We start from the raw sequence: 18,113 nt of genomic DNA, 5'->3' as shown, positions 1-18,113 counted from the left end.
GTATCTATAGAATTCTGATTGTGGGATATTTTTCTCTTCTCTAATTTGTGCAAATGATATGAGTTTGTTGTCCACCACCAGATCTTGTAATCTCATAATATTATGCTGTTTCCAAATTTGAAAGTTAGCGCTAGGCATACCCGGAGCAAAGTGTGGGTTACCCCATAGGGTTGTCATCAGGGATTTTTTGGACGTAAGTTCGCATCGAAATTTGGTAACATCCCAGATTGCTAATGAGTTGGTCATTGAGGATAGCGGCTGAAGTATAGCGGATTTTCTTGCTATTTTTGGAGTCCATAATAGGTTGCTTAGTTCCAATGGGGAACAGGCTTTGCTTTCCAATGCGACCCATCGCTTCAAATCAGGGTTTGTTTGCCATTGGGAGAGTTGACATAATTGGGCCGCTCGATAGTATGAAATTAAGCAAGGTACTGCTAAGCCCCCTTCCGTTGGGTGTTTCATTAGGATCTGACTATTTATTCTAGGTTTTTTGCCTCCCCAAATAAATGTAAAAATGGCGGATTGTAGATCTCTAATTTCCTTCAAATTTAACGGTACTGGGAGGGTTTGGAATAGGTATAAGATGCGTGGGAGAACATTCATTTTTATGCTATATATTTTTCCTATCCAAGAGATATTGAATTTCGCCCACCTTCTTATATCCTCCTTCAGTGCTTTAATTAATTTGGGATAGTTTGCTTTATAAATTGATTTATATTCACTTGTAATAAATACCCCTAAGTATTTAATTGCCTTAGGTTGCCAGCGAAAGTTGAAGTTTAAAGAGATCAGTTTTTCTTCTGGTTTTGGAATGGTAACGTTCAGGGCTTCTGACTTTGACTGGTTTATTTTAAATCCTGAAATTTTGTTGAACTTATCTAATAGGCTGAAGAGGTTAGGGAGGGAGGTGAGTGGTTTAGACAAGACCATTAGCACATCGTCAGCATAGAGGGCTATTTTGTGGGATTGATTATCTAATTCGAGACCGGAAATATCCGGATTCTCTCTCACATGTGCCGCTAACGGTTCCATGCACATGGCAAAGAGTAAGGGCGAGAGGGGGCAACCCTGTCTCGTGCCACTCTTGATCTTAAATATGTCCGAGGGGTAGCCTTGGTGCATCACTTTGGCTGTCGGACCAGTGTACAGCGCCATAATAGCTGATATTAATTTATTCTCGAAACCAAATGCTCCAAGTGTAGCTTTTAAGTATGCCCAGTCGATCCTATCAAAGGCCTTTTCTGCATCTAGACTTAACACCATAATTTTTACTTTTTGCGATTTGGCTACTTCTAGCAGATCAACGATTCGACGGATATTATCTCCCGCTTGTCTATCTTTAATGAATCCGACTTGATCTGGGTGTATTAGTCTAGGTAGGATCTGACTTAATCTATTGGCAATCAATTTAGCATAGATTTTAATGTCCGTGTTGATAAGCGAGATAGGTCTATAACTTTTACAATCTAATGGGTGTTTGCCAGATTTATGAATTACGGAGATTGACGCTTGGAGCATGTTTTCGGGGAAGGGTTGTCCTGCCAAAACCGCGTTGAACATTTTGAGCAGGTATGGGGCCAAAATTTTGCTGAATTTTTTATAATAGAGGCCCGAGAAGCCATCTGGACCCGGGGCCTTCGAGGTCTTAAGGTTGTCTATAACTAGATCTAGCTCTTCTATGGTAAAGTCGAGACTCAGTCGCCCTCTCTCCTCAACCGTCAGCTTTGGTAGTTTTGAACTCGAGAGAAATGACTCACGAGATCGTTCGGTATTTTGGTTATGTACTATTTTATCCCCATTATATAGTTTCTCATAGAATGACTTGAATTCTTCAACAATTACAGATGGATTGCCAGAGATAGAGCCCGAGGATCTTTTAATGGCTTGTATACTATAATTAGGGGGTCTGTCTCTCAATTTGTTGGCGAGCATAGTATCTGGCTTATTTGCTTTATCGAAAAATTTCCTCTTTGACCAATTCAGGGACATATCAGCCTGGGATGTTAATAGAAGATTTATTTCTATTTTGGCATCTCTTATTGGTTTGAGTAGGTTGGGGTTATTGGATTGTTTATGTTTGTCTTCTAGGGTTTTCAATTTAGGTTGTAGTAAATTTAACTTGTATTCACGTTCTCTCTTTTTTCTAGACGCTATACTAATAAGTGTGCCCCTGAGCGTGGCTTTATGAGCCTCCCATAGGGATAGATAGGAGTCTACAGAACCATCGTTCAGTTGGAAAAATTGCTCTATTTCGTTGGCCACTAATTGAGCGGTGAAAGGGTTCTTTAATAGGGCTTCATTAAGTTTCCAGTTTGCTCTAGGTCTGTCCAGAATTAGCTGGGTGCACCGTAGCTCTATAGGCGCATGATCTGACCATGAAATATCATGGATCCCTGTATGGGAGATCTGCGGGACCAGTCTGCTAGAGATAAAGAAGTAATCGATTCTGCTATAAATTGAATGCGGGTGGGAGAAGAAGGTATAATCCCTGTCGTGGGGGTGTTGTTCCCGCCATATGTCTAGCAGTTGGTTTTTTGCTAGACCCCTACGTAGGGCCTTTGGGATAGCCTTTGGGTAACGCTGAGTTTGATGTGACCTATCGAGCTTGGGATTTAGAGCTAGGTTAAAGTCTCCTGCTACAATTATGGGACCCTTGGCAGTTGTATGTAGTTTGTTGAAAAAGGTCGTGAAGAATTGTGGCTCTTGGATATTGGGGGCATACAGTGTTGCCAATGTTAGTGGTTGATTATTTAGGGTGCCTACTGTATTAGGATTAGGTATCTGCCTTCCTTATCTTTGAGGGTTTTCTCTAGATGGAAAGGGCATTTATTGTGAAAGATGATGGCTACTCCTCGTTTTTTTGTAGTAGACGAGGAGGTATAGAATTGTCGGAAGTGTTTGTCCAGGTATTTTGGAGTGTTCTTAGAGCTAAAGTGTGTTTCCTGGATTAGGATAATGTCCGCCTGCTTTCTTTGATAGTCAGTACAAGCTACCTTTCTCTTGCTTGGGCTATTGAGGCCTTTTACATTGTGAGATAATATAGTCAGCCCCATGGTAAGATGTATTGGAGGGCTAGTGTAAGTGGGATCTGTGTGTTATACAGAGTGGTGGGGTGTGGTACCTGTACATCCAGTGTCTTTGGAGCGAGTGTGTTGCAGAGGCGGTCATTGATTTCGGACAGATGTCGCGGCATTCCGGTGGGGAGGGGAGGGGGAGGAAAGGAGACAAAAAACATTAGTAACATAAACAACAGTGGAGAACCAATAAGGGTCAAAGACTCTTGTGGATCTCTTGCCTTTGGGAGGGCAAATTGCCAGCAATTATCTGCACAGCCTGTGCAGTTGCCCCTGGAGTTTGGGGCATGCTCCTCCCAGAGGACTTTGTGGCTTGTCCTATAATAAGCTAGGACATGCCATGTCGGCTTCATGACGATAGCCAGGGAAGGGAGAAGACTCCCCCTCGACTTTTGTGGATGAAAATACAACTAGCATGAACTTTGCATAACAACAATTTTTTTTTTTTTTTTTTTCCCATTATTTTTATTTTATTTTTTATATGGGGATAAGGTAACCCAGAGACCAGCCAGGCGGACGCTACGGTGGATGTCTGCATTAAGGGGACAGCTACCTGTCAGGAGAGTAGTTCCTCATAGGGAGGGATTTATACTAGGGGGGTCTCAGCTGTGGGATCAGTGCTCTTACGATGCTAAGAAGGGCATTGATAATGTGGAGATCACTAGTTAGCACCTCTAGCTCACAGTCCCTCCCTTGCTTGTCTTCCCCAGGTATCGCACAATATATATATAATACAGGCGGCAGGGGGGGGGAGGGGGCGACCCATGACTCTCTTTCTATATAGTGGCGGTCATACCCCGTGTCCCGTCGCCCCCACCCCACCCAACCCCCTCCGATAAACACTGACCCACCCCCCCATCACATTGGGTGTTCTGTGCCACTATGCCCATGGGTGTGCACATTCCCCCCAGGACTAACGGGAAGTCCTTTGTGATGACGCCTCCATGACGCCGCAGGATCAGCTGTCCACACCGAGGGGTGAGTTGGGCGTGGATATGGGGGGAGAAGCGGCCGCCAGATGCGTCAACCGCATATATCGGGACTCTTTAGTGTGCCCCCTGTAGGGAGTGGGGGGCGCCCCCGTCATCTGTGTCTCCCTCCTCTGCAGTGCTGCATGGACCCTTCAAGATGGCTGCTGGCCGCCTCCGAGTGCAGAGCGCTTCCGCGGGGGTAGCAAGATGGCCGCCGTCTCAAACCAAACTTTTGAAGGTCCCAACTTTATGGACAACGTGGATGGACAAACGAGCAGTCCAGTGGTCGTGCCGCTTTAAGGCTCAACTGGTTGTTGCCGGACCTCAGTTAAGGGCCATATCCCGTGACTTGCTGCGTTGGCGAGTCACTCGGTTCCAGCCCGGCTCCGGGGAGGCTGTTTCTGCGACTTGCAGGTGCGTAATTTGTTCCTTGAGGCCCAGCTTCACTAGAAAGCGGTCTTGGTCTTCAGGGGAGCGTAGTATGTGTGCGGCTCCATTCTTTAGGACCTGGAGACCGAAGGGGAATACCCACCGGTACCTGATCCCCTTGTCTCGGAGGAGTCTGGTGACCGGGCCAATGGCTTTGCGCTTAAGCAGGGTAGTCGGTGAGAGGTCCTGGAAAATCAGGAGTTTGATCCCCTCAAACTCCACGGATCCCTTTGCGCGTGCGATTTGGCAGACTGCTTCTTTAATTCTAAAAAAGTGTAGCCTTGCGATGATGTCTCTCGGGGGATCGTTTGGCTGGGGCTTGGACCTGAGGGCCCTGTGACATCTGTCAAGATGGAGATCCGCTTCAGGCCTGTCAGGGAACAGGCTTGTCAGCCATTTTGTGAGGAACTCCTCCGGATCAGCGATCTCCTCAGGGACTCCTCTCACCCTGATGTTGTTGCGCCGATCGCGGTTTTCGGCATCTTCTTGTTTAAGCGCAAGTTCATTTATTTGTGCCTGCAAGTTTGTGGTCACTTTTTCAGTTTTGCGGACCGCTTTGATCGTTGAATCTAGCCGCGTCTCTACTTCGTCGGTTCTGGCGCCAATTCCGGCAATGTCTCTGCGAAGATCAGAGAGTTCAGAGTGTAAGTGAGATTTTAGTTCATCACAGAACTCTCTCATGATCCTGCGTGTCATAGCTTCCGTGGACCGGGGTTCTGATTGTTCCATAGGCGGATCATCCTCAGAATCAGAAGTGACATGCGGTGGTGAGGGTCCCATTCTGTGGGTGCGGGCCGGATCAGTTTTATTAAAGTAGGTAGTGAGAACTGCCTTGGTTTTGCCCGATTTTGTTTTGGCTTGCATCTCTGTATGCTCCTATCGTGATTTAATCCCGTTTTGTGGCGTTCACGCTAGTTTTAGTGCACTTTAAATGCTTCTAATCTGGCGAGGGGGAAGGAGCTCTTCACTCACGCATCCATTCCCTTAGCCTTCGCGCATGCGCCTTCATTTCTTTATTTTTTAATCGTAGGTAGCCAAGCATTGGGGAGCTCCAACGTCAGGGGAGGTTTTTCTGCACAGTGGCTGTATATATATATATTTTTTTCTTTTTTTTTTATTGTGAAGATTAGGGCTGGGGAGAGAGTGTGTTGGAATACAACTCAGAGCCCTGTTTTTCAGCTTTTCTGTGGTGCATATGCTTGTGTGTTACTCAGGCTGGTTAGTTTTTGTGTTTTGGTGTTTTTTATTTATTTATGTGCCTGGGGGGAGATATACCTTTAAATCCAACCTGCGGCGGCCATCTTGGATTTCGCCGACACGCAGGCTGGAACGCAGAGATCCAGGCAGCTCCGATCCTGCTGTAGCAGCTGTTCTCAGCCCCCCTCCGCACCACAACAGTGCAGGCAGATCGATGGCAGCACAGGGAGGCCGGGGGGAATAGCAGGAAGGCGCGCTGGTCAGATTTTCTGCCGGCCGGGAGAGGTAAGGGCTGCGTGCAGCTACAGAGCCATGGCGGCCATGTTAATTAGCCTCCAGTCGCACCCGAGCCCTCCGCCACCACCGCAGACCCCACAGGTAGTCTCAGTCCCCAGTAGGGACGGCAGGAGGTGCGGGGGGGGGGGGGGAGCGCAGGACCACGGAGCAGGAAGGCGCGCTCTGACGGACCGCTGGCCGGGGGAAGGTATGACCGGTACTCAGCTCTCTCTCCCTCACAGAGCAATGGCAGCCATTTTGGGTGCCATGTCCCGCTGATAGTCTGCTGGCTACTCCCTCACTTCTTCCTCCAGAGCGCGCAGGGGGAGATATGCTCAGGCGGGGGACAGGCTGCAGCACTCGTGAGGAAGGGCGATCAGGCCCCGGGGGACCGAGGCTCAGGTGTGGGTACAGCTCGCAGCACCCGTGAGCCCCCTAGGTGGAATGGCGCCGAGTGACAGGGGTGTGCAGCGCTCGGGAATAGGGAGACAGGCTTGGCAGTTGACAGCTCTGCTACAGCCGAGACCCGTGGGTGGAGGGGTGTCCAGGAAGAGAGATTTTCCTAATTTGGGTTGACAGGAGTGGGAGGCAGACCAGGTTCCAATTTAATTGTTTAAAGGGGGGTTGGGGGGACAGATCTGCGAGTCAGCTCGCCTGTGTATTCTCCAGGGTCTCAGGAGGAGAGGGCAGAATCCAACTCACGTTTTTCAGCTCTGTTCTTATACTCTTCTGTTCTGTGATAAAGTCAAATATGTTGTACTTTGCATCTGTGTGTGAGTGCCTGATTTTATGGTTTTATTGAGTGCCTGTTTATCCGTTTGATACTGCAGGGCCTCGTGTCTCTTCGGCCTACAGTAGGTTTACATGCAGCCACACCATCTAGGCCCCATAAGTGGGTAATTTCCCCAAATATAGTCCGATTTGATCAAGTCTCAGCTTGTGGTGATCCCCAGCTCTACTACACTCTAAATCTGTGTCTTTTTTGGTAATTAGAGCGACGATGCCCTGTGATGGATAAAGCTTGTGGTTTTGCTATCCAGGAGCTTAAGCACTACACGTCCATCTTGCCTGAGCTCCAAGCCACGCCCCCGTAAATTGATTTTTAACGACGTCGCTGGCGACAAGGCCAATGATGTGACTAAAAGGGACAGGCCGCACAATATGATTGGTTTACCAAATCCCTTTCCAGGCATGATAACAAATAAGCCTCTAAGTTAGTGGAGGGTATTGCTTAGGGAGAGAGGTATTGAGAGGAAATTTTCCTTTAAGAAGAGATCTCTCTGCAAGGGGAAAAAAGCAGCTTTTAAAAACCTGCTGCAGTTTTAAATCTTTTTCCCCTTATTAGTTACTCTCTCTCTGTTGTAATAAGCAAACACCACAATTTTACAAGTCTTTATATAAAAAGACACAGAGCTCTCAATTGCAAATGAGAAAAGGAATCAGGCTTAAGAAAAACAAAAGAGTGAAATTGGAAGTTAAACAACCAGTAAAACATCCAATAGTGAGGGAAGGAGAGAGGGGATTGAGGCTACGGTTACCAGCCAGCTAAAGTGTAGCTTTGCTGGGTTGAACCAGTGCAGCCCCTGGGTGAAAACCAAAAACGGTTTTTAAGCCTGAAAATACACCCCAAACCCTCTATAAACTCCCAGTATACTCACAGTATACTCCCCCACAGATCCACACCAAAAAATACCAAATAAAGAAAGAATAAAGCTGATTCCTTACCAAATGCCTGGGAGCTCTAGACACACACGCTTCTCAATGAAAGGAGAAGCAGCAGTCTAATTGCACAAGCAGGTAATTCTTGATTGCAGGTTTAAGGGAGTCTATTTTGATCTGGTTTAAAACTGATTGGCCGGCAAAGCCGGCCAATTCAGTTGAACAGCAATTCTACTTGTTGCCAAGTAGAACAAAGAAAAACCAGTCAAACAAAAATATAAAGGGAACCAACACGTGCACTGTGAAAAGTGCACTTAAAAAAGAAGGGTTAACTCAAAATAACCCATGATGCGGGATACCGAACAGAGCACCCCGCCTAACGCCCACTGGGAGGCAAACTCCGAAACCGTCCCAGCGGACTCGGCGTACGTGAACTCTGCCTGGATACGGGAGTGCACCAGCGCCCGGAACACTGCCACGATGTTCGTTGGGACCCCCCTCTCCAAACGCTGCCTCCTGGTCTTGTAAATGGCTACCTTAGCCGTTGCCAGGAGTAGGTTGACTAGGAGATCCCTAGGCTTATTGTCTCGGGACACTGGGCACCCAAAAATAAAAAGATGAGGGGAAAAATTTAGCCAGAACTGCAGAAGAAGGCTCCTCAAGGTGGATAAGAGGGGCTGCAGTCTGGCGCAATTTAGATAAATGTGGTATACGGACTCTCGCTCGCCACAGAAGGGACAGGAGGCGGGGGAGTCCGTGAAGTGTGCCAAATACTCTCCTGTGCTCAGCGCTCCGTGAAGGACCCTCCAACTCAAATCCCCAGCGGGACGGGGAACCAAAGCTGAATAAAGTTCCCTCCACCGGGGTCTCTCGCCCTCGTTCACAGGAAATACTCGCCTCCAGATGGTATCATGGTGGGTGACAAGGGCGAGGTAGTGCACTATATGGAGCACCAGAGAATACAGGACTTTCCTCTGCATACCGTGGAAACACGCCGGGGACATATCCCCCAACCTGCTGAGGTTGGGGGAGAGAGGAGCCCGAGGGGGTTGCCGTGGTTTGGGTTCCACGCAAAGATCCGGAGAGCTGAAGCTGATAGGTTGACAAGGCTCTCCGGTCTGCAATACCCCCTCGATGAAGGTGCGTGAGTCGGGGTGGATGGCATCTTTATGTAAGGAAGCAGGAGTTACGCCGTGCACAGCGTGCTCCTTACTCACCCGCGGCTCTGTCGGGGTCTCCCGCGACTCACAGGGACTCCTTCCCCATGGCGCTGAGCTCCGGTCCTTCTATGCACGCGCGCGCACATCCAGTCTCTTCTTCTGCCCTCGGTTCAGGGCGTGGGCCCGCGCACGCAGCTACAGACGCTGTCACCGGGAGGCGCGGCCACACAGGGGCGCACCAACCCTTTAAAGAGACAGTACCCTTTTGCAATGCCACAATACAATGCACCAATACTTCTAGGATTTATAGCTCCTCCTCCAGGAACTCATCTAGACCTATCCCTGTCTCAGCCTGGCCCATTCACACACCCCCACCTTGCTTCTCGGCTATTGGTTCCTCATACCTACATATACCCTCCAGATTCATTGACTCGTCGGCTGAGCATAGAACCAGTTGTTCTCATCACTCTCTGCCTCCCTAGTTCTGTTCCACAGATTTCCTCGTGTACCGGACCGGCTTCTGCTACGTCTTCCTGCACCTCTGGCATCCCGAACTCGGCATACGGCATCACGACTCTTCTCATCTCTGGCATTCGGATTCTGGCTTATGGTAAACGACAACGTCTCTCTCTCTAACCCTGGACTTGGCTACCGCACCCTCTACCATCCGTACCTCTCCTACCCCGATCCCGGAATCCCAGACCATTCTTCAATCAAGACGTGCCCTCGTGGCTGTGGGTGGCGTAATTACCTTTCCCACCTCAGCACCGCGGTCCCGTCTCGTTTGTGGTGAGCACATCCTGACATTATGCTCAGCCCACCAAAAATGGACCCCGCTGAGGTGGAGCGCACTATTAATGCCCATTCTGCACTTTTTACCAGACTAGAGACTTATCTGGAACAAACGGATAGACGGACAGATACGTTGCAGCAAAGTGTTAACTCTCTTACGGTTCAAGTTCGAGCTCTCACTCGGCAACTTTCACCCGGAGCTTCCCCTGCACCTGCAACTCCCTTTCCCACTCCTCCGTTTGCACTGGAACCTCGTATTCCAGCTCCCAAACACTATGGTGGAGACCCCCAAGGATGTAGGGGCTTCCTTAACCAATGCCTCATCCAATTTCGTCTCGCTCCCTCTCGTTTTGCCTCTTCTGTTTTCAGGGTCGGCTTTATCCTGTCTCTCCTTACCGACCAGGCCCTGGCATGGGCTTCTCCCATCTGGGAACAACAAGGGCCTCTCACCCAGGACATCGATCTCTTCGTCGAGGAGTTCAGAAGAGTTTTCGACACCCCGGCACGGAAGTTAACGGCAGCTTCGGCCCTTCATCATATAACCCAGGGAGATCGTACCGTCGCTGGGTATGCCATAGAGTTCCGCACTCTTGCTGGTGAGACGGGTTGGAATAACGAAGCATTATCTTCTGCGTTTTGGCAGGGTCTGTCTGAGTCCCTAAAAGATGAGCTCGCTGCACGGGACCGTCCTACTGATTTAGAGGAGTTAATCACCCTGGCGGTTCGAGTAGATCAGCGTCTACAGGAACGGAGATTCGAACGCTCTCGTTACCGACAACGGGTGCCAAGAAACCTTGCTCCTTCCTTCATTTCCCCGTTACCTCCTTCCGAGAATATTCCGGAACCAATGCAGCTGGGGGGCAACAGGCTGCCTCCTGCCGAGAAACAACGTCGGCGTAATGCCGGTCTCTGCATGTACTGTGGCAACTCCAGTCACATGCTACCCCAGTGTCCTCACAAGCCGGGAAAACGCCAACTCCTAACGAAATCCCGGAGAGTTTCGTTGGGAATTCTTATCCTTTCTCCTATTGTCAAGGACATACTACCCACCAGGATAATGTTGCCTATTACACTGTCTGGAGAGGGGTTTCACGCTCAAGCGCGAGTGTTCATTGATTCTGGGTCCGCTGGTAACTTTATTGATACTTTTGCTAGGCGAAACAATATTTCACTTGTCACCAAGAAGACGTCTATAGGTCTGGAAGCCATTGACGGTCGACCCCTACAACCGGCATTTATCACACTACAGACGGTGTCTCTACAACTACAGTTCTTCGATCTGAGCTGATTATGGGTCTTCCTTGGCTTCAACTCCATAATCCTCGCATCGACTGGACGGATCGGGAACCCATCCAGTGGGCTACTTCGTGTGCCAAAACCTGTACCAGGGTTTCCCAGAGGATTGGTGGGTTGTCTACTCTGCCAGAGAAGATCGACTCCTTACCTTCTGAGTACTGGGGATTCCGCGATGTGTTCGACAAGGCACGTTCCGAGATACTACCTCCGCACCGTTCTTTCGATTGTCCCATTGACCTACTTCCTGGAGCACCTCTTCCTAGAGGACGATCGTATCCACTCTCTATCCCAGAGACGAAAGCCATGAGTACCTACATCGCTGAGAATTTAGAAAGGGGTTTCATCCGAAAATCTTCTTCCCCAGTTGGTGCAGGCTTCTTCTTCGTCAAAAAGAAGGACGGTTCTCTCCGTCCATGCATTGACTACCGAGGCTTGAATAACATCACGCGCAAAAATCGCTATCCTCTACCTTTGATTCCGGAACTATTTGATCGTCTCCAGGGAGCTACTATCTTTTCTAAGTTGGATCTAAGAGGGGCCTATAATTTAGTAAGGATACGAGAGGGGGACGAGTGGAAGACTGCTTTTAACACCCATGACGGCCACTACGAATACCTGGTGATGCCGTTCGGCCTGTGCAACGCACCAGCAGTTTTCCAGGATTTTGTCAACGAGATTTTTCGGGACATTCTTAACAAATTTCTTATTGTTTACCTAGATGACATACTTATCTTTTCTCAATCCACTCAAGAGCACATCAAACACGTTCAGCATGTGTTGTTACGCCTTCGGGAGAACCATCTCTTTGCGAAATTGGAGAAATGTCAGTTCCATATCAAATCAGTTGCGTTTTTGGGTTACGTTATTTCTGATTCCGGTTTCAATATGGATCCAGAGAAACTTAAGGCGATTTTGGACTGGCCTCGTCCGAACACTCTCAAAGCTGTACAACGCTTCTTGGGTTTTGCAAACTATTATCGACGTTTCATCCGCAATTTTTCCTCTACAGTATCTCCCATAACTGCACTCACGAAGAAAGGTGCAGATCCTTCATCATGGTCTGAAACCGCCATACAGGCATTTGATCTGCTGAAAAGGGCTTTTGTTTCTGCGCCCATCCTCACACACCCGGATCCTAAACTTCCTTTTACCTTGGAGGTAGATGCTTCTGACATCGGGGCTGGGGCTGTTTTATCCCAGAGGACATCTCCTTTTGCCAGACTGCATCCATGCGCCTTCTTTTCGAAGAAATTTTCATCCGCAGAACAGAATTACGATGTCGGGAACCGGGAACTTTTAGCGATCAAATTAGCATTAGAGGAGTGGAGACATTTCTTAGAAGGTACAGAGACACCCATAACCATTCTTACAGACCATAAGAACCTTCTCTACCTAGAAGGGGCACATCGTTTGAACTCTCGGCAAGCCCGCTGGGCATTATTTTTTTCACGATTCAATTTCCTCATCTCCTTCATTCCTGGCTCCAAGAACCTTAAAGCGGACACCTCTCTCGACAGTTCCTTGCAGAGGACAAATCTGAAGAACAGCTAGAGACTATCATTCCTTCCAGATGTATCCTGTCCGCCAATTCCTTTGATATTATGGGCAAGATTCAATCCGAGCAATCTCAGATTCCTATAGGGCTCAAAGTTCCAGAGGGAAAACTCTACACGGCAGTCCAACACCGCAAAAAGGTTTTAGAATGGTGTCATTCTTCTAAATCTGCAGGACATCCGGGAATACGGAAGACTAACGATCTCGTTCAACGCACCTTCTGGTGGCCAGAGAGAGCTAAGGATGTAGAGGAGTTCGTCAAATCGTGTGGTACTTGTGCTCGCAACAAGGTACCTCGGGTCAAACCAGCAGGTCTTCTTCTTCCTTTACCCATTCCAGACCGTCCCTGGAACCATATTTCCATGGACTTCATTGTGGAGCTTCCAGATTCCAAGGGAAAGGATACGATTCTTGTGGTCATTGATCGTTTTTCCAAACAGACGCATCTTGTGCCTTTGAGGGGTCTTCCAAATTCCTCCCGCCTTGCGGATGTCTTCATTCAGGAGATTTTTCGTCTTCACGGGGTGCCAGCAACTATTGTTTCGGACCGTGGATCTCAATTTGTATCAAGATTTTGGCGTGCCTTTTCCCGAAAATTGGGGATTTCACTTCAATTCTCTTCAGGATACCACCCACAGACCAATGGGCAGACGGAGAGGGCCAACCAAAACCTAGAACAGTATCTTCGATGTTTTATAACCGATACGCAGCAGGATTGGGTGGATTTGCTTCCTTGGGCCGAGTTTGCTCTTAACTCTCTTCGCAATGATTCCACTCAAGAATCTCCATTTTTTATTAATTGTGGCTTTCATCCTTCTCGTTTACCTTTTTCCTCCCTATCCTCAGGAGTACCAGCGGTGGACAAACGCATCTCCCGGCTGAAAGACTTATGGACAAGGATTCAGGAGAACTTAAAGGTAGCTAAAGGGAGACAGAAACTCCAGGCAGATCGCCTTCGACGTCAAGTACCGGAGTTTGTTCCAGGAGACAAGGTGTGGCTTTCTTCCAGGAATATCCGACTAAAGGTTCCTACCATGAAGCTTGCTCCCAAGTTCCTCGGTCCCTTCACCATAGTTAGGAGGGTTAATCCTGTGGCTTACCAGCTACGCCTTCCACCTTCGATGAAGATACCTTCGGTCTTCCATGTATCCTTACTTAAACCAGTATTTCAGAGTCCTCGCTTTTCCAAGAATACTTCTCCTCCACTTCCTTTTACGATTCACGGTCAACAGGAGTACGAGGTCCAGTTTATCTTGGATTCCAGGATCTCCAGAGGAGGAGTACAATACCTGGTTCACTGGAAGGGGTTCGGACCTGAGGAACGTTCATGGATTCCCCATCGGGATCTTCACGCACCTCGCCTTCTTCAGGCTTTCCATCATAGGAATCCCTCCAAGCCTTGTCATGGACGCCCGGAGGTCGCCCCTGAAGGGGGGGGTACTGTAAGGCAGCAGGAGTTACGCCGTGCACGGCGTGCTCCTTACTCACCCGCGGCTCTGTCGGGGTCTCCCGCGACTCACAGGGACTCCTTCCCCATGGCGCCGAGCTCCGGTCCTTCTATGCGCGCGCGCGCACATCCAGTCTCTTCTTCTGCCCTCGGTTCAGGGCGTGGGCCCGCGCACGCAGCTACAGACGCTGTCACCGGGAGGCGCGGCCACACAGGGGCGCACCAACCCTTTAGAGAGACAGTACCCTTTTGCAATGCCACAATACAATGCACCAATACTTCTAGGATTTATAGCTCCTCCTCCAGGAACTCATCTAGACCTATCCCTGTCTCAGCCTGGCCCATTCACACACCCCCACCTTGCTTCTCAGCTATTGGTTCCTCATACCTACATATACCCTCCAGATTCATTGACTCGTCGGCTGAGCATAGAACCAGTTGTTCTCATCACTCTCTGCCTCCCTAGTTCTGTTCCACAGATTTCCTCGTGTACCGGACCGGCTTCTGTTACGTCTTCCTGCACCTCTGGCATCCCGAACTCGGCATATGGCATCACGACTCTTCTCATCTCTGGCATTCGGATTCTGGCTTACGGTAAACGACAACGTCTCTCTCTCTAACCCTGGACTTGGCTACCGCACCCTCTACCATCCGTACCTCTCCTACCCCGATCCCGGAATCCCAGACCATTCTTCAATCAAGACGTGCCCTCGTGGCTGTGGGTGGCGTAATTACCTTTCCCACCTCAGCACCGCGGTCCCGTCTCGTTTGTGGTGAGCACATCCTGACACTCTAATCTCCCGGATCAAACGATGAGGCACGCGGGCAGTAGGCATACCCATACGGGGTGCAAGCACCTCTGCGCTTACCCAATCTTGCCGCTCATACACTACCGACACACTTAATCCGAGCAGGGCTAGTTCCGCAAGCCGGGGGATGCCCCGGCTTGCTAGCCCCACTCCCTCGGCGTGCCGCGCGTCACCGATGCACTGGTGTCCCGCGATGTGGGGGACGGTGGCAGGGGGTTCCGGGGGACCCGGCGGACCCGGCAGCGGGAGGGAGAGCGCCCCGATCGGAGGGCGCTCTTCCGCTGCTTCGGCGCACGCCCGGCACCCTCCGGCGCGCGCCAGGTTACTGCTGCGGCCGAGAACGGGCAAATGCTCGAATAAACTCGGCCGCAGCAGTAGTCCAAGAGATCCCCGACTCTGGTTACCTGCGCCAGGATTAGCCGGCGGCAAATAGCGGGTGAATCCAACATCCGTGCCCCCACTGCCGGATTATACAGCAAGGGCTCGGCAAGGAAATTAACCCCCGCCGCCTGTTCCTTCCTAGTCACGGAGACCAGTTTCCAGGCCTTTAACCAGTCCCGGTAGTATGCCGGCAGCTCCGAGAGGTTTCTACCTAAACCCTCGGGCCTGATGATAAACAGTTGCCGGTCATACCTCAGATTGCGCAGCTGGCGAAAGAAACTGGTTGCCAGCTGGCACCACTGCAGAGACGGATCTGCGAATAGGTATCTCTGCAGGTATTGGAGGCGGAAAGTGTGTAACTGGGAGCGGACACACACCACTCCCTGTCCACCCTCCTCCAAAGGGAGACACGCAACTCCCGCAGAGACCCAATGCTTCCCCATCCAGAGAAAATCCATCAATCTCCTCTGGATCTTGTTGATAAATTCGGGGGGCGGACCCATGGCTATCAGCCGGTGCCAAAGCTGACTGGCCACCAGCTGGTTGATCACCAGGGTTCTTCCCCTAAGGGAAAGCATTCTCAACAGATACACCCATGACCCCAGACGAGCAATGACTCGTTCTTCAAGATCACTGAAGTTTTCTGGGGCTGGGTATTCCGCAGCAGACAGGTAGACTCCCAGATATTTGAGAGTATCGCTCTCCCACGAGATATTAAAAAACGTGGGGGGCAAAGAGTCTACCTGTAAGGGACCCACCAAAATGCCGGAGCACTTGGACCAGTTGATCCGAGCAGAAGAGGCCACGGTGTAGACCTCTTGGCACGCTTGTGCCCGTTCTAGATCAACTAGGTCCTGGGCCACGAGGAGCATGTCATCGGCATAAGCCGACAGGACTACCCGCATGTTGGGCTCCCGCAGCACCAACCCGGTGAGCCTCCTCCTCAGTAAGCAGAGGAAAGGCTCGATGGCCAGCGCGTATAGTTGCCCAGACAGGGGACACCCTTGACGTACTCCCCGACCAAACACAAAAGGTGCCGTCAGGGACCAATTAATTTTAACCAGACACTCTGCAGAGGCGTACAGCATCTGGAGAAGGCCCACAAATTGTGGGCCAAAGCCAAACGCCCGCAGGGTCTGCATGAGGTAACGGTGATCCACCCTGTCAAACGCCTTTTCCTGATCTAGGAACAGGAAGGCGAGTGACAGATGAGTCCTCTGCACGTGGTGTAGCAGGTCCCGGACCAAAAAAATGTTGTCATGAATGCTCCGGGTGAATCACCTCTGCCAGCACGGATTTGAGCCTCAGCGAAAGCGCTTTGGCCACGATCTGATAGTCCGTGCTAAGCAGTGAGTCCGATCGCCAGTTGGAAATCTGGCGGAGATCCCCCTTCTTCGGCAGCAGAGACAGTACTGCCCGCCAACATGAAAGGGGCATCTCACCGGTCTCCAGGGCTTCGGCTAGGACCTCGGTGAAATCAGGTCCCAGCATCTCCCAAAAAAATTGGAAGAACTCCACGGTCAGCCCGTCCAGCCCCGGCGTTTTTCCGCGGGACATGAGACTTAGGGCCCCAGAGAGCTCGGCCAGAGTCAAAGGTAACTCAAGCCGCTCTCTTTCACCCTCACCGACCGCGGGAAGCCCCTCCCATAAGTCCCTGCATGCATCCAGCTGGATGGACTCCGGAGAGAAAAGATCTCTGTAAAACCTCCGGGTTCTGTCCTGGATGCTCTCCGGGTCAGTCAGAGTGGTACCGTCCTCCGCTAGCAAGCAGGTGATGTGTTTATGATTTCCCCTCTTTTTCTCCAGCGCGTAGAAGAGGCGCGATTCGCGACCCATCTCCCGAAGGAAGCAGATGCGAGATCGCACATACGCCCCCCGAGCTCTCCGATCTTCCATGTCCCGGAGAGCGCTCTTCCTCTCCACGTATGTACACTGCAGGTATTGGTCTCCTGACACAGACAGCCGCCTCTCGAGATCGAGCACCTCTTCTCTAAGGGCCTCGATCTCAGCATCGAGCCGCCTGCTTGCACCTTTCGTGTGCTCTTGACATACGAGGCGCAGATGAACCTTGCCCACGTCCCACCACTGCTCTAACGTGGCAAAGTCTGACCTGCAACCTCTCCAGGCCATCCAAAAGTCTCAGACCGACGTCGCAAACCCCTTATCATCCAACAACGTATTGTTGAACTGCCAATAGGCGGCCGAGGGCGCTGCTGGTGTTAGCGCCACCGTCACGGACGCACAATTGTGGTCTGAAAACGGCGCCAGCCTAATGGTACTGGACTGGGCTCGCGACAGGCTGTGGCTGGAAATGTACAACCTGTCGATCCTGGACCAGGATATCCGTTCACCTCTAAAAACCCTAACATAGGTGAACTCAGTGGATACCTCCGGATGTTGTTCTCGCCAGATGTCTACCAAGGAGTAGCGGGTGATGACCTCCATCAAGGCCGACGCAGAACCCGGGTGTGGCTCCGGACCACTCCGGTCCTTCAGAGCCTCAAGGGTGCAGTTGAAATCACCCCCGAGCACCACGTATTCGTCCGCGTCGATTGTCTCCAGGTATTCAGACAATCTGACGAAGAACTGCCTTCTCAGGGATCCGGTGGCAGGAGCATACACGTTCAAGAAGTTAAACGTGTAGTCCTCGTGCCGGACCCTGAGATGCAACAGGCGACCTGGAATAACAGCTTTGGCAAGTAGCAGCTCTGGTTGAAAGGACTCAGAGAACAGGGTCACCACCCCACAAGATGACGAAGTGAGGTAGCTGAAGAAGACCTTGCCTCGCCACTCCAGATGCCAGCTGGCTTCAGCTTCTGGAGTGGTATGGGTTTCCTGCAGGAAGCTCACAGAATACTTCCCCTTTTGTAAAAAGGAGAGTACCTGGAACCTTCGAAACCCGTCCTTACAGCCGTTAACATTTAGCGTACCTATGCTCAAAGCCATTGATAGTCAAGAGTTTTTCTTCCAACAGGCGCTCAGGGTGCCATACCCTGAGAAGCCTTTAAGTGCTCTCGCATCAATTTGTCGAAATTCCGGACACGAACATGTTTGTTTGTCCTGGAAAG

Source organism: Ascaphus truei, chromosome 5, assembly GCF_040206685.1.
Source record: "Ascaphus truei isolate aAscTru1 chromosome 5, aAscTru1.hap1, whole genome shotgun sequence".
Classification (NCBI taxonomy): Eukaryota; Metazoa; Chordata; class Amphibia; order Anura; family Ascaphidae; genus Ascaphus; species Ascaphus truei.
This window is presented reverse-complemented; position numbering follows the sequence as displayed.